Here is an 18209-nt window from a genome sequence, read left to right on the forward strand (position 1 = left end):
AGACACAAACTACTGCTGATGTATTTCACAAATCACATCATGTGGGCTGATATATTGTTTCCTGATGCCTGACTATGATGCATTATTAAGTGATGTGGCATTCTAGATATGCATTATCATAGAAACACAGTTCATAACTTTATAATAGAACAATCTAACAAAAGTTTTGTCTGAGGGTTACAATTCTAAAGAATTGTAATGTCCATTTATGCTAATTCTTTTTGTGTTTGGTTGAGTTCACACTGTAGCATTGAGACAGTAATAATAATGAAAATTAATAGCTCATGATGTGTTGGAGAATCTTCTACTTTTTTTTAATATTGTGCTTTAATCAAATCTGCATGAGTCAAACCACTAAAGATAAGAGGGCACATCCGCGTGGTGCCAACAGCTACATCAGTCCCTGACTTGGTGCTTGACTGTATTTTGCAGGCAGCTGTTTGTCCACCTATTGAAAAATTAACTCAATGTATTGGGGGGGGTGGTGGTGGAAATTAAGTTGTCACATACCTTTAGCTGCATTGTACAAAACCAGCCTACCTGTCCCAAGCCCATGTGAAAAGGGAGCCAGCGACATGACCAGGTAGTTGTTTGAAAATGTTGCAAATGATTCTCATTCAACATGGAGTTTTTTTTGTTGTTATGTAACTTATTTTTCTAATCACACTGTTCAGGAGTGTTATTACACATCTCTGGAGCAGGTGGGACTTGAACCCGGACCTTTAGGTCCAAAGATAGGGACACTACCATTGTGCCACAAGAGGGCCCCATTAAGAATGGATAAGAGCATGATCCAAAATTATGAGCAGCTGATAGCAATTGGAATGTGCCTTTAAGTTTCTCATTTGTATAAAAAAATGAAAATGAATATTCACATTTGGTGAATTTATATAAAAATAATTTCCCACCACTGTGATTAAGTTATCACCTTCTCCAACCCAACTTGATTTAGCTCCCTCGCTTATTGTCCCTGTCTTTTTCACTACTTGTTTTTATTGTTATGCCTGGTAGTCACTGCTTGTAATTTGTTGTTTGTTAATTGGGTGATTTGGTAGTGGGTCTTTCAAAATAAAAAATGTTTCTCAATGAGTTGTGTACATGTCATTATTCTGTTTGCCTCTCTTCCACAGTTACATTCATACCCAGGTGTTCTCAGTGATGGTGCAAGCAATGTTCACTAGCACCCTTGAAGACTTGAGAGCTGTGGGTGGTGGGGGGGGGGGGAAGGAGTGCATTCTCTCTGCCTCTAATACCATTTTGATTTATTTGCATCCCCTGTATACCCCACCTTTTTCTTATTTCTTATTTTTGTGACTTGCTCTTTGTTTAATTCGTAGACTAAGTGATTTGGTGGTGGCCTTTCAAAATAAAATTAGTTTCTCAGTGGTTTTGTAACCCAGTGGTGTGTGCCTAGCTCTGGGCCAGAAGGAATGATTCATGTCCCATCCCACCATGTCTGAATTGGTGATTAAAATAAAAAAAAATTCCCAGGAAAGGAGGACGCATTCTTTAGAAGAATAGAATATTCTACATTTTGTAATTGGTTGTAGAATATTAATAAAGAATTGAGGCAGACAAACTGGCTCCTCTTCCTACTTTACAGGATGGATATTTACTAGTTTAACACAGTGGCAGAGGACTTGGAGTCATAGAGATGTACAGCATGAAAACAGACCCTTTGGTCCAACCTGTCCATGTTGACCAGATATCCCAACCCAATCTAGTCCCAACTGCCAGCACCCGAACCATGTCCCACCAAACCCTTCCTATTCATATACCCATCCAAATGCCTCTTAAATGTTACAATAGTACCAGCCTCCACCACTTCCTCTGGCAGCTCATTCCATACACATACCACCCTCTGTGTGAAAAGGTTCCCCGATAGGTCTCTTTCATATCTTTCCCCTCTCACCCTAAACCTATGCCCTCTAGTTCTGGACTCCCTGACCTCAGGGAAAAGACTGTCTATTTACCCTATCTATGCCCCTCATAATTTTGTAAACCTCTAAGGTCACCCCTCAGCCCCTGACGCTCCAGGGAAAACAGCCCCAGCCTGTTCAGCCTCTCCCTATAGCTCAAATCCTCCAACCCTGGCAACATCCTTGTAAATCTTTTCTGAACCCTTTCAAGCTTCACAACATCTTTCCGATAGGAAGGAGACCAGAATTGCATGCAATATTCAAACAGTGGCCTAACCAATGTCCTGTATTGCAGCAACATGACCTCCCAACTCCTGTACTCAATACTCTGACCAATAAAGGAAAGTATACCAAACGCCTTCGTCACTTTCCTATCTACCTGCGACTCCACTTTCAAGGAGCTATGCACCTGCACTCCAAGGTCTCTTTGTTCAGCAACACTCCCGAGGACCTTACCATTAAGTGTATAAGTCCTGCTAAGATTTGCTTTTCCAAAATTCAGCACCTCGCATTTATCCGAATTAAACTCCATCTGCCACTTCTCAGCCCATTGGCCCATCTGGTCTAGATCCTGTTGTAATCTGAGGTAACCCTCTTCGCTGTCCACTACACCTCCGATTTTGGTGTCATCTGCAAACTTACTAACTGTACCTCTTGTGCTCGCATCCAAATGATTTATGTAAATGACAAAAAGTAGAGGACCCAGCACCAATCCTTGTGGCACTGCACTGGTCATAGGCCTCCAGTCTGAAAAACAACCCTCCACCACCACCCTCTGTCTTCTACCTTTTGAGCCAGTTCTATATCCAATGGCTAGTTCTCCCTATATTCCGTGAGATATAACCTTGCTAATCAGTCTCCCATGGGGAACCTTGTCAAATGCCTTACTGAAGTCCATATAGATCACATCTACCACTCTGCCCTCATCAATCCTCTTTGTTACATCCTCAAAAAACTCAATCAAGTTTGTGAGAGATTATTTTCCACACACAAAATCATGTTGACTATCCCTAATCAGTCTTTGCCTTTCCAAATACATGTACATCCTGTCCCTCAGGATTGCCCCCAACAACCGAGGTCAGGCTCACTGGTCTATAGTTCCCTGGCTTGTCCTTACCACTCTTCTTAAACAGTGACACCACGTTAGCCAACCTCCAGTCTTCCGGTACCTCATCTGTGACTATCGATGATACAAATATCTCAGCAAGAGGCCCTCCAATCACTTCTCTAGCTTTCCACAGAGTTCTAGGGTACACCTGATCAGGTCCTGGGGATTTATCCACTTTTGTGCGTTTCAAGATGGCCAGCACTTCCTCCTCTGTAATATGGACATTTTGCAAGATGTCGCCATCTATTTCCCTACAGTCTAGTTCTTCCATATCCTTTTCCACAGTAAATACAGATGCAAAATGCTCATTTACTATCTCCCCCATTTTCTGCAGCTCCACACAAAGGCCGCCTTGCTGATCTTTGAGGGGCACTATTCTTTCCCTAGTTGCCCTTTTGTCCTTAATGTATTTATAAAAGCTCTTTGGATTCTCCTTAATTCTATTTGCCAAAGCTATCTCATGTCTCCTTTTTGCCCTCCTGATTTCCCTCTTAAGTATACTCTTACTTCCTTTATACTCATCGAAGGATTCACTCGATCTATCCTGTCGATACCTTACATATGCTTCCTTCTTTTTCTTCACCAAACCCTCAATTTCTTTAGTCATCCAGCATTCCCTATACCTACCAGCCTTTCCTTTCACCCTAACAGGAATATATTTTCTCTGAATTCTCGTTATCTCATTTCTGAAGACTTCCCATTTTCCAGCCGTCCCTTTACCTGTGAACATCTGCCCCCAATCAGCGTTTGAAAGTTTTTGCCTAATACCGTCAGAATTGGCCTTTCTCCAATTTAGAACTTCAACTTTTAGATCTGGCCTATCCTTTTCCATCACTATTTTAAATCTAATAGAATTATGGTCGCTGGCCCCAAAGTGCACCCCCAGTATCACTTCAGTCACGTGCCCTGCCTTATTTCCCAAGAGTAGGTCAAGTTTTGCACCTTCTCTAGTGGGTACATCCACATACTGAATCAGAAAATTGTCTTGTACACACTTAACAACTTCCTCTCCATCTAACCCGTTAACACGATGGCAGTCGCAGTTTATGTTTGGAAAGTTAAAATTCCCTACCGTAACCACCCTATTATTCTTTCAGATAGCTGAGATCTCCTTACAAGTTTGTTTCTCAATTTCCCTCTGACTATTCGGGGGTCTTTAATACAATTCCATTAAGGTGATCATCCCTTTCTTATTTCTCAGTTCCACCTAAATAACTTCCCTGGATGTATTTCCGAAATATCCTCCCTCAGCACAGCTGTAATGCTATCTCTTACCAAAAATGCCACCCCCTCCTCTCTTGCCTCCCTTTCTATCCTTCCTATCCTTCCTGTAGCATTTGTATCCTGGAACATTAAGCTGCCAGTCCTGCTCATCCCTGAGCCATGTTTCTGTAATTGCTATGATATGCCAGTCCCATCTTCCTAACCATGCCCTGAGTTCGTCTGCCTTCCCTGTGAGGCCCTTTGCATTGAAATAAATGCAGTTTAATTTATTAGTCTTACCCTGTCCCTGCCTGCCCTGACTGTTTGCCTCGCTTCTATTCTCAACTGCACCAGTTTCAGATTGATCTCTTTCCTCACTATCTCCCTGGGTCCAAACACCCTCACCTTACTAGTTTAAATCCTCTCAAGCAGCTCTACCAAATCTCCCTGCCAGTATATTAATCCCCTTCTTGTACAGGTCACTTCTACCCCAAAAGAGATTCCAATGATCCAAAAACGTGAATCCTTCCCCCATACACCAGCTCCTCAGCCATGCATTCATCTGCTCTGTTCTCCTATTCCTGCTCTCACTAGCTCGTAGCACCTGAGAGCAGGAATAGGAGTAATCCAGATATTACTACTCCCGAGGACCTCCTTTTTAAATTTCTGCCTAACTCTCTGTAATCTCCCTTCAGAATCTCAACCTTTTCCCTTCCTATGTCGTTGGTTCCAATGTGGACATTGACCTTTTGCTGGCCCCTTTCCCCTGTGAGAACATTCTGCACCTTCTCTGAGATATCCTTGATCCTGGCATCAGGGAAGCAACACACCATTCTGCTTTTTCATTGCTGGCCACAGAAACGTCTGTCTGTACCTCGGACTAGAGAATCCCTTACACAATTGATCTCTTGGAACCCGACGTACCCCTTGTTGCATTAGAGTCAGTCTCCCTACCAGAAACTTGGCTGTTTGTGCTACATTCCCCTGAGAATCCACCCCCCCCCCTACATTTTCCAAAACAGCATACCTGTTTGAAATGGGTATATCCACAAAAGTCTCCTGCATTAGCTGCCTACCTCTCTTACCTTTCCTGGAGTTAACCCATCTATGTGATTGTATCTGAGACTTTCCCCCCTTCCTATAACTGCCACCCATCACATACTGTTGCTGATGCAAATTCCTCATTGCTTCTAACTGTCTCTCCAACCGATCCATTTGGTCTGATAAGAATCGCAGCGAGCAGCATTTATGGCAGACATAATCTGCAGTAACCCTTAAACTCTCTTTAAACTCCCACATCTGACAAGAAGTACATATCACTGCAAAGGCCATTTTTGCTCCTTCACAATCTACAAACCCAGAAAACAACACCGTCTTATTCCTCTACAAACACTGCCCCAGGTTAAATTAATAGTTATAGCTTACATTTTAAGTTTAATCAAGAGACATCTCTCCAAAAACATATAATCAAGAAAGAACCTACTCTACTCACTACTGCAGATTCTCTGTAGGCCACACTTAAAACAATGATTCATTTATCTGATTCTGTGCTGTGAACTTCGCCCAACAGTTCCTCCAAGATCAGTTGTGAATTTCACTGTTTGATAATTTTCGCAGATGTACTCTGATGTCCAGCACGAATTCAGAATCAAAGGCAGTAACTGTGCAGGCTCTTGCTCTCTCGCTCTCTCACACTCTCTTTCTCTCACACTCTCTCTTTCTCTCACACTCTCTCTCTCTCTCTCTCTCTCACACTCTCTCTCTCTCTCTCACACACACACACTCTCTCACACTCTCTCTCTCTCCTGCAATGACCTCATCATATGCTTCCTTTGTCTGTTCTCCCTTTTAAAACTGGTGTTGTTTTGACTTTTTTTCCCTGAAGTTCCAAAACAATGCAACAGCATATGAACAGTAATTGCTGCTCCTGCAATTTGAGGAAATCACCTCCAGCACTTAAAATACCTCAAAAAGGAGCAGCTGTTACAGCCAGAAATTTTTCCCATCCTCCATCTTGGATTATCACCATGTACCGTTGTAAGTGTTCTGCTGGCCGAAATTTTTAATTACTTGATATCAATGGACCTAAAAGTATTGGACGAAGTTTGAGGTATTTTTCTGTGACATGTAGGTATAGCAATTAGATACCATTTTACCTTGTCCCTACAGTGATAAATAGCAAGGATAAATAGACCATAGTAGACAAGCTCATGGAAAAATTGAATAGGCATGAGACGTGGAATTCCAACAAAACTTCTAATCAACAAAAGAGAATTCGCAAATGATGAATTTTGGAATATGTGAAAATTTGTGTATTATAGTTCTGGAAAACTGCTACAGTCAGCCCCTTCAGCAATGATGTATGCGAGAGAAATCATGCAATATTTGATGAGAGATTGACTAAGGCACTGACTGATCAATCAAACTGCAAGCTGTAAAAAGCTCTGAAATGTATAGCTCTACAAATTATTTGCAGTGTTTAGGGGAAATAATTTGTACCAGAATTACCGTCTGTATTTTGTGATAATCCTCGAAGTAAGTCTTAGTTGCTCAATTTTTTTTTGCCCACTTTAATGTATTACACACAAGCAGCAAAGGTTTTATCAAGGATGATGTTTTGGCAAGAATTTGGAGACTGTCATGAAAGCGTTGGCTTTTATTTCTGGCAAAAGTGAAGACCGCAGATGTTGGAAATCAAAGTCAAGAGTGTGGTGCTGGAAAAGCACAGCAGATCAGGTAGCATCCAAGGAGCAGGAGATTTGATGTTTTGGGCAAGGGCTTTTGCCCAAAACATAGATTATCCTGCTCCTTGGATGCTGCCTGACCTACTGTGCTTTCCCAGTGCCACATTCTCTTGATTTTTATTTCTGGTGATCTAGTTGATTACATTTGTAAGAAGTAGAAAGGGCAGGGAAAGTGATAGGAAATTATGTGAAAAAGCCCATGGTTGTTAAGGATGAATTACAATTGCAGTGTGCAGTACAAGACAATGAACAAAAACAGAATTTGCTGGAGAAACTCAGCAGGTCTGGGAGCTTCTGTAGAGAGAATGAGGCATGAGGAGCAGTGCACACGCATGTAATTTTGTGATTCAGAGCTAGACAGGATAAGAGTTTCTGATGAAGGCTTTTGCCCAAAATGTTGATTTTCCTGCTCCTTGGACGCCATCTGATCTGCTGTACTTTTCCAGCACCACACTCTCCACTCTAATCTCCAGCATCTGCAGTCCTCACTTGTGCCTAGGATATGTTAATTCAAGAGCATGATGCCAGCAGATATACTGAGTATGATAAACAAGAAAAGACTATCTTTCCCACACAGTGGCTTGTCTCTGGATAATGCAAATAAGAAAGCATAGCTTAGGTTCCAGAAATGACTCGTGTGTTAAGATTCCCAGCTAAGGAAAAGGACATGTAATGTGAAAAGGACCTCTGACTGGTTGAGCAGGAAATCTAACAATAGTAATCCAGAAACACCTTAATGGGTGAGTAGAGTTTGCATGCTGATGAGATGATACAACACAATGGGATGTAGAGTATAGAACCTTCTTGATGCAGTAATAAAAGCAGAAGGCTCCACAGTTAATAGTTTTTGTGGCTTTTGCAGATTAGGAGATTATATTATGTGGTAAAACCAAATTAATTAAAAAGTTGCAGAGATTTGGGGTATGTTCAGATGTTCTGGATAGGAGTCACTTAACATTAGCATATGATGGATCAGAAAAGGTTCATATTTCTGGTTGTAAGGCCAAAGCTTGATAATGGCCATGGATTTTGAGAAGTGCTTAAAAGATCAAGATCAGAGTAGACCCACAGGATAGGAAAGGTAATATACAGTTTGTTTTTAATCGAGATTTTAGTCACCTTTTCATGGAAGTGTAAATCAAAAGATATGAAAACAGAATTCCAGCAGGGCGAGCAGCTTCAGAAAGAAGTGTTTCTTCAACCTCCAATGGAAGCATCAGCCATAAGGGGAAGAATTTGGAAATTGAATGTGTGCTGATGGTTTGAACAGTACTTCCAGGATTTGGTTCATATTTCTCAATGAAGGCAATTTGTTAAAGTTAAGCAGTGTCCAACTGAAAGCAAACCCTGCCATTTTCTATTGGTAGCATGTTGGAAAATATTTGAGCATTCTCATGGCGTATGTGGATAATTTTTATGGGGTGGCATTTATGAGTTTGGAACAACTTTTATTGATAGGATTAGAACAGTATTTAACATTGGGAGTCAGGCTTGTGGACCCTTTAAATATATTGGAATGGAGGTAAAGCAATCTAAGTTGAATATTACTTTGTCAATAATCCTATTTGGAAAATATTAAGCCAATCACAGTTAATTGTGCTGGGTCCAAGCAAAAAAGGTGCAACTGCCTCCAAAGGTGAAATGCAACAACTATGGAGTCTCGCGGGACAGTTGAATTGACTGAAAACACAAACGAAACCAAATGCAAGTCTTCACATATCCAAACTTAACTTTTCAATTTTTCATTGAGAGTGATCAAAATATTAAAAATAATGTAAAATTAAAGTTAAAATTGGACTGAAGGGTCTGGTTCCGTGTTGTATGACTCTATCATTCTTTCAGTGTGCAATGTAATTTCAATCCAATTATTGCTCATTTCCAGTTGCTCTTGGATTCAACTGAGTAGCTTGTTCGGCAATCTTTCAGGGTAGTTCAGAGTCAAACTCAATTTTGTGAATTTGAAGTCATATCTAGGTCAATCAAGGTAAAGGCTTGTTTCCTTCCCTCGAGGTCATTAGTGAATCAGATGGGTCTTTTCAAGAATTGGTTCATGATTTCATTAAACTTTGAATTCAGGTTATTTTTTATTGAATTCAACTTTCATCACTGCTGAGGTGGGATTCAAACCTTGGTCTACCAAACTTTACCTGGCCTCTAGATTACTAGTCCAGTGGCAATGCCATAAAGCCATTAATACCCCTTTTTTATATAAATAAGGAATGCTTCTAGTGAAAAAGGATGCTTTATGTAGTAGATCTTGGGATTACAATACTTATTTCCTTTGTCTTTAAATATGAGCTTTTCTTTGAGAAAGGAAATCTGATAATGATGAGCTCTTTAAGTTAGTTATGGCGCGGTTAAGGTATAATAAAGAGTAGTAAATGTAAGTTGGAGCTCAAATTTAGGAGCTGAAAATGTGTTGCTGGAAAAGCACAGCAGGTCAGGCAGTATCCAAGGACCAGGAGAATTGACGTTTCGGGCATAAGCCCTTCTTCAGCTCTGATCTCCTGCATCTGCAGTCCTCATTTTCTGCTCAAATTTAGGAACCAGTTTTCCTTCACTATTTTGATTTAGTCCCTGTCTTGGCTTCCATCTTTCTTTTGTTTTTATTACACTGCACCAGGTTATTGGTTTATTTAAAAGAAAGTTTTCCTCAGAGTGGAGGAGCTCATTTACAGAAGATTAAACATTTTGCACTAGGTTGTTTTCTATGAATAGAGAGATATGGCAAACAGACATTCTCCTGCTTCCTGCTTTTGTCAGTTTGTCATTTTGCATGATGAGTATTCACCAGATTAACACATGCAAGCTGGAACTTTATAATTCTCTACGACTCCATAACTGAGAATGGAGTAAGGAAAAATAAGGTTTCTACTGAGTCAGTTATGCTAAAGGACCTGATTTACCAGTAACATGTCCAGAGGTATTATTAAGGGTTTCAAATTAACATGGTAGTTTCACACCATTAAGACTACCATAAGCAGAGTTGAGGAGGTTCTGCATTAATGCACTTTTTTGGTGACAACCATGCACATGGAACTCGGGTTAAAGAAGAATGGCTGTCAGATGAGAATCAGTGGCTAAACCCTGGAAGAAAATCGGCTTGATTTCTTCTCATGGAATAGTTACCTGAGGAAGTATTTGGAAGGACTTTGTGGCTGATATCAGTGCCATATTTGTTTGGTGAACTTTTCAGTACATCTGTAAGATCTGTCATTTTACCTGCTTTTTCATTTGTGACTTACAGTTTATTTTACTACAATTTGGCTATTCATGTTTAATTTGTGTTGATTTTGAATTATTTGTTGAAGTAAAAGTTAAATTGAATGTTGTCCATTGTTTTTCTCAAGATCATTCAATAAATTTCATTCATTTAGTTATTGGTCATTGTGGGGATCATGTAGCTGCCATGGCTGAATAGGGGGCACATGGCTCAGTGGTTAGCACTGCTGCCTCACAGCACCGAGGACCTGGGTTTGATTCCCCCGTGGGGTGACTGTATGTATGGAGTTTGTGTATTCTTCCCGTGTCTGCATGGGTTTCCTCTGGGTGCTCTGGTTTCCTCCCACAGTACAAAGATGTGCAGGTCAGGGGAATTGGCCATCCTAAATTGCCCATAGTGTTAGGTGCATTAGTCAGAGATAAATGGGTCTGGGTGTGTTACTTTTTGGAGGGTCGATGTGGACTTGTTGGGCCTAAGGGCCTGTTTGTACACTGTAGGGAATCTAATCTAATCAATGTGACAAAATGGCTGCTTGGGCTTATTTTAGTAGACCCAAGATGGTTGAAGAGTATTGTAGCTCAAATCATGGCTGTCACAGGCAGTTAACAAAATGCCTCTGAGAATCACAACAGAGTAAAATGGGGCTAGAATGCTGACAGTCAGACTCTTCTTTTCAGAGTAGCTTATCTGGAAACTGTCTGGTTTGAAATTTCCTATTTGACCCACCTTAGATGAAGCTTTTTAAATAGTTGTAATTACATGTTAGATTAGACATATATATTCATACAACGAAAGTAGTTATAGTGTATTACACCTAGGGAAATTTAATTAGATTTCTACAGACAGTCAGCCTTGAGTGCAGAGACTTGTTTCGATAATCACCTTTGGAAAACTTTGTAAGAGGCCTTGGTGCCAGCTAGTTCAAAGTTTGTTACTTAGTATGGATTAGAAGAAATGTCTGATCCCGCAATAATCAAGACTTTTTAGGTAATTGTCATTACATATTAAAAAGACCGATTTTATAAATTATAAATGCAATTGACAAATTAACGTTAAGGGATTCAACTAAATTTCCTTTTAAATAAATGGCTGTAGGCAGTAGAGAGAAGCTTTCACTCCATCAGCAGGGAGATTAGATCAACAAAAATGTATAAACAAGATAATCTGATCAAAGAGTACCAACAGACAAACAAAGCAAGGGGGGCAGAAACAATTGTAAACCAAGGTCATTATGATCTCAAGAAAATAAACGATTGCTTCACAGCCTAATGAAAGCTGTAAAGAACAAGAGGAAATTATAAGACAACGGTGTGAAAGAGGTCATGTCTTGTAGAACCTTTGAGAATCCAAATAAGCTTATTTTAATGACTTGATAAAGCTGTAAAAATGATTGAATTTCATTCCTATCAATAGAATTTGAATAGTTGCTACCTTTACTAAAGAGAATTAGTATAAAGGTATTTAAAAGTAATGCCAAAAATTTCATCTGAGAATCAAACTTCTGTTTTAAACCACCTTACAGTATGCAAATAGAAGAACACGCAAATGGTAGCTGCGCAACAGAGAGGTTGTGTTTGACCTTTCAAAGTCGAGTAAGAAGGAAGCTGCTCCTGAAATTATCAACTTTGTCATAGAATTGTAGTATTAGGATCACTATATATAACTTTATTAGCAACTCTATATTAGAGCTGATATTACAAACTTTATAACAATTAGTAGAAATTGACATCCTTCTTAATCTTCTGTGTTATGATTAGCAAGGAATATAAATTGCAAAACAGAATTTGAAAAGTTAATAGTAATAAGCAGATATACAATGCAGCTGTCAAATGTCTGGGAATAGCCAGTATTGGAATGTGATCAATAAGATGTATTATAAGAGTCCAAGGATAAGTGACGTGGGGTCTAGCAAACATCATGAGATGATGGGAGGACCTAGGGTTGACCATCATTCATTGTGTGTTTGCAGGATTGGATGTGTAGGACAGAGGAGATGTGGCAAGCATATATGTCAATGTTGCATGTAACCACTGTAATGCGGTATGCATAAATATCCTGTACTTTATTGGGAAAGGAGGCTTCCTAGAGACCTCTCCCATGCTGCATTGGCAAGGAGCTCCAAATAAAAACCAGTTTGTGCTGCTGAACACTGGAGTCAAGACTCCTTTTCAAAATCCCTCTCCAACAGAATCTGTGCCTGGGCCTCAGCACTTTGCAGTTGTATAAATGATTTTGTTTGGAGTAAAGCCTTGATAGCTAAATTTGCAAATGACACAAAATTAGGTATAAAGAGGACATAGGCAGGTTGCAGATGGATGCAAAGAGGCTGAGCACGTGAACAAAAATCTGGTAGGCTGAGAATGTGAATTGTTCACTTTCACAGAGTGGTACTTCAATGGAGAATGATTGCAGAATTCCAAGGTCCGGAGGGATGTAGGTGATTTCATGCATGAGTCACAAGACATTAGTATACAGATATAATAAATAAATAAGAAGGCTAATGAAATGCTGTTGGTTATTATAAGAAGCATTGAACATAAAAGTAAGGAGGTTTACCTTTGCTACTGCTGCACAGCACATTGGTGAGATCACGTGTCAAATAGTGTGTGCAGTTATGTTCTCATTGAAGGAAGAATGTTTACTTTTGTGTGAGTCCAGAAATAGGGGCAAGTTGTAAAGAAATTGCGATCATCCTTTGAGGATAGTGATGAGGAAAGTTTTTAATCCTTTTAGAAAATTGTGTAACTTTAGAATTCTCTGTTCAGAATGTGGTGGAGATAGGGTCATTGACCACCTTTAAGGTGGAGGTGGATAGATTCTTGCAAGGCAAGGGAATCAAGGATTATTTGAGGTAGGTGGGAGTGTAGAATTCAAAGCACAAGCCAATCAGTCATGATTTTAATGAGTAGTGAAACAAACTCACAAGGCCGAATGATGTATGACTCCTAATTCAGATGTTTGAATGTTTCATTACTCAGGATGTTTCTTATGAAACATATATGTATTGATGTAATTTACGTGGTTGGAGTCTTGTGTGGCCTTTAAAGGGCTGCTTTTGACTTTGAAGATTAAAGCAAGAAAGACTGTAAAGCAGCAGCAGCTATGGAAAAGAAAAGAAGTAGCTGAACAGTGGAAAACATCCAAGGAGCACGTGAGCTTGTCCGAGGATCAAACCAAAACTAAATGATCAGCCCATTCATCTCAATTTCCAGTCATAGATCCTGAGCTAGCTAACTATTGCTCTGAGCTTTCTTGTACCCTTTCTTCATACAGACAAGCTGTGTATTTGAACATTACACTGAGTAGTCTCCAGCAATTTGATCAGTTTGACACTTGACGTGTCATGTTTTCCATTGCCGGTTTAATCAATTACTCAATAATGTGCGGCACAGTGGCTTAGTGGTTAGCACTGCTGCCTCGCAGTGCCAGGGACCCGGGTTCAATTCTAGCCTCGGGCGACTGTCTGTGTGGAGTTTGCATGTTCTCCCTGTGTCTGTGTGGGTTTCCTCCTGGTGCTCCGGTTTCCTCCGACAATCCAAAGATGTGCAAGGCAGATGAATTGGCCATGCTAAATTGCCGATAGTGATAGGTGCATTAGTCAGAGGGTAGTGGGTCTGGGTGGGTTACTCTTCAGAGGGTCGGTATGGATTGGTTGGGCTGAAGGGCCTGTTTCCACACTGTAGGGAATCTAATCTAATCTCTAAAAGACTTGCTTGTTTTCCCCAGAAAGAGGCTTATCTTTTGGCTTTACCGAACTTTGACCTCACCGAACTTTGACCTCATCTTTCAATTGCTAAGACTATTGCCACCTTTCTGTCATCTATTTGACCGTACAATATTTACACAGCACAATTCTGTGATTAATTCTATTTAGCTGATAAATAGTCCACATTACACATCTGATGTCCTAGTCTGTTTTTCAAAATTTATACATAGTTGTCTCAAATTTTGAATTATAAAACATGACAAATGACACTTTTTTTATACAAAAAAATTCAACAATCCAGTACATTATTGATCATCATATTTGTTAACAATAGTCCAACACAGTAAACAAAATTTTGGATCTTTTTAGAACGTAAGTAGCTTATAAATGTATTCACTCAAATTGGTAATTAAACACATCAGTATTTATTTAAGAGGGAGAAAACGGATATGTTTTGAACTAAGGGGCAACTGTTTGACAACAGATTGGGACTTTACTCATTGAAATTTAGAAGAATGAGAGGTGATATCATTGAAACAAATCAGATTCTTTAAGGCCTTGACAGGGTAAATGCTGAGAGGATATTTCTCCTCATGGGAGAGTCTAGGACCAGAGGGCATAGTCTTGAGAATTAAGGGTAGCTAATTTAAGACTGAAATGAGAAGGAATTTCATTTCTCAGAGGGCTGCGAATCTTTGAAACTTTTTGCCACAAAGAGTTGTGGGTGCAGAGTTCTTGTGTATATTTAAGGCTGAGATTAAAGGGTCTTGATCTGTAGGATAATTGAGTTATGGTGAAAGGGTAAGAACACAGATGTGGCAAATGTCAGGTGCTCTGTTTTCCTCCCACAGTCCAAAAATGTGCAGGTTAGGTGAATTGGCCATGCTAAATTGCCCGTAGTGTTAGGTGAAGGGATACATGTAGGGGAATGAGTCCCTGGGTGGGTTGCTCTTCGGTGGGTCGGTGTGGGCTTGTTGGGCCGAAGGGCCTGTTTCCACACTAAGTAATCTAATCTAATCTAAATTAGATTAAAAAGACATATAGAATACTTGTCTTTATTAGCCGAGGCATAGAGTTAAAGAGCAACTATATAAAATGTTGGTTAGGCCATAGCTAGAGTGTGTATAGTTCTGGAATCCACGTTGTGGAAGGGATTGTACGAGAAAGGTGCAGAGGAGATTTACCAGGATGCAGTCTGGGTTGGAGAATTTTAGTTTTGAAGATAAGTTGGATAGACCTGGGATTGTTTTCTTGGAGCAGAGGAAATTCAGGGTAGACATGATTGGGATATATAAAATTATAAGAGCATAGAGAGGATAGACAGGAAGGAATGTTTTTACTTGGTGGAGGGATCAATGACAAGGGGAATAGATTTAGGGAAAGGCCCAAGCCATTTAGAGAGGATGTGAGGAAACATGTTTTCACGCAGAGGGTGGTGAGAATCTAGAACTCACTTTTTGGAAGGTTGGTAAAGGAAGAATCCTCGTACATTTAACATACAATTAGATGTGCGTTTGTAATACCAAGGCATACAAGGTTATGAACCAAATGCTGGAAAATGAGATTAGAATAATTAGTTGCTTGTTTGAGACCTGCACAGACTTGGTGTGCTGAAGGGCCTTTTTCTGTGCTGTGGACTTCTCTGACTCTATGACCATCTCCAAGATTCAAATCATTCTCCCTTGACATTCAATGATATTACCATTGCTGAATTTTTCGTAATCAACATCTGGAGGCCCATCATCAACCAGAAATTCAATTGAACCAATTTTATATAGGCACACATCAGGAGTATGATGGAATGCTTTGTACTTGACTGAAGGAGTGCATTTCTAGCAACTCTCAAGAAACTTGACACCTTTTCGGACAAAGCACTCTATGTGATTGATACCCCATGCACGGCCTACAACATTCACTCTTTCCAACACTGACTCTCAATATCGCAGTGTATGTCATCTCTAAGATGCACTGCAGAAAATGCTCCATGGTTTTTTCTATAGAGCCTCCCTGTAGTGTAGCCTGTGCCATCTATAAGGTCAAGGACAGCAAATATATGTTAAATAGCAGTGATGCATTTATCAATTGATCCATCAGTTCTTGCAGATATACTTCATATGCTGAGAACATCATTTTGTTGCACAGTATGTAAGGTGATGTGTAAAGAAATAACTAATTCAGTGCAGACATTTCATTTCTTTATCCAAAAAATAAGGCAGAAGCATATTCGTTATGGTGTTTGACCAGAGTCCATAGAATATAAAATTCAAATTCCATCGTGTCAATTTTATAATTTTAATCCTATTTTAAAATAAACTAAAAATTAGAAAACTGATGCAAACAAATGTGACCATGACATTCAGCTGGTTCACTAATGTCTGTAAGGAAATCTGTCCTTCATTGAAAGGGAAAATTGTTCACCCTTTGATCCCTCAAAGATGAAGTGAGACTTGGGTTTCCTAGTCTAAGCAATTTAATTCAGTACTTGATAGTTTAAATATTGTTTATTCTTGTGCACCTTTCAATATTCCTCAAACCTCGATAATTCAATTTTTATTTTCCCAAATCTTTTTTTTCAAGGTTCATTTTCTTTCCCGGTCTCAATTTTTAAAAGGTAATTTTATCACACTTTATCCCCTATAAATCTCTTTTAAAAGCCTATTTCACACTGGATCATATTCAGTCTTTTTTAAACCAAATTCTTTTTTCTCCCTATCTTGATTTAATTTTTAAAATTAAATTTCTTTGTTTCAAGTTATCAAGTCAAATTCCTGTTACCCATTCTCTGCACTCAACTTTCCTTCAATTCTGTTAAATATGAACCACTTCATTATTTCCTTCATCCTGGATATGAACAGTACCATTTTCTCCCCTTTCTCTGTTACAGTTGAGTATCAGCTTAAGACCATAGACCATGGATCATAAGACAATTAGGAGTGGAATTAGGCCATTCGGTCCACTGAATCTACTTCATTCATTCATTGCTGACTTGTTTCTCACCTCCATTCTCCTTCTTCTCCCATAACCCTTGATTCTGTTACAAATCAAGAACCTATCTATTTCTGACTTAAATACACCCAATGACTTGGCCTCCACAGCCTGCTGCAGTAAATGCTCTATGGTTCTGGAGAAACACATTTGGAATATTGTGAGTAGTTTTAGGCCCCATATCTAAAGAAGAATGTGCTGGCTTTGGAGGAAGTCGAGAGGAGGTGTACAAGCATGCTCTCAGGGATGAAGGGCTTATCATATAAGGAGCACTTGAGAACTCTAGTTGGAATTTAGAAGGCTGAAGGGGAATCACTTTGAAACTTACAGGATAATGAGAAAGCTGGATTGAAAGGATGTGGAGAAGATGTTTCTATTAGTAGGAGAGACTAGGACCCAAGGGAAAAAACTCAGAGCAAAGGGATGACTCTTTTATAACAGGGATGAGGAGCAATTTCTTCAACTTGAGGGTGGTGAATTTGTGGAACTCTTTACTGCATCAAGAGGGCTCGAATGCAAGAGCAGACGTGTACTACTGAACTCTTGAAATGAATGCTAACATTGCATTTACCTTCCTAACTGCGAACTGAAGCTGCATATTAACCTTAAGAGAATCCTGAACTGGAACTCCTAAGTCCCTTTTGATCTTCAGATTTCTAAATATTTTCCCCATTTAGAAAATAGTTTGTGCCTCTATTCTTCCTACTAAGTGTATAACCTCACATTTTCCCACATTGTGTTCCTCACACCAATTCTTTGCCCACTCTCCTAGCCTGTCAAAGTCTTTCTGCAGCTGTCCTACTTCCACAACACTAACTGTCCTTCCCCATCCTGTTGTGTCATCTGCAAACCTAGCAACAATGCCCTCAGTTCCTTCATCAGATTATTAATGTATGACTTGACTAGTCATTGGCTGTCATCTTGAAAAAGACCCCTTTATCCCCACCCTCTGCTTTCTGCCAATCAGCTAATCCCCTATCCGTGCCAGTATCTTACCTCTGACACCATTAGCTATTATTTTGTAGCCTCCTGTGTGGCACCTTGTCAAAGGCAGAGTTTGATGGAATGGGTTTGGAAAGGGGTTTAGCAGCAAACATGGTTGAGGAACAATAGAGACATTTAAGAAAATAGTTTATGACTTACAGCAAAGATATTTTCCAGTGAGAAAGAAGGATTCTAGGAAGGGAATAAGTCTATCATGATTTACCAGGAAAGCTAAGCATTATATCGAAATAAAAAAAATCATACAATTTGACAAAGACTGGTGGTAATCCAAAGGTTTGGGATAGTTTTAAAAACCAACAAGGTACAAACAAAAAAA

General features: G+C 39.6%; 1 protein-coding gene across 1 annotated transcript in view; it reads left to right on the forward strand.

The window, feature by feature from the left end:
• agbl4 (AGBL carboxypeptidase 4) overlaps positions 1-18209 on the forward strand; it is an 862393-nt gene that overhangs the window by 90280 nt on the left and 753904 nt on the right. The window lies entirely within an intron of this gene.

Source organism: Chiloscyllium plagiosum, chromosome 11 (genome assembly GCF_004010195.1).
Source record: "Chiloscyllium plagiosum isolate BGI_BamShark_2017 chromosome 11, ASM401019v2, whole genome shotgun sequence".
Lineage (NCBI taxonomy): Eukaryota > Metazoa > Chordata > Chondrichthyes > Orectolobiformes > Hemiscylliidae > Chiloscyllium > Chiloscyllium plagiosum.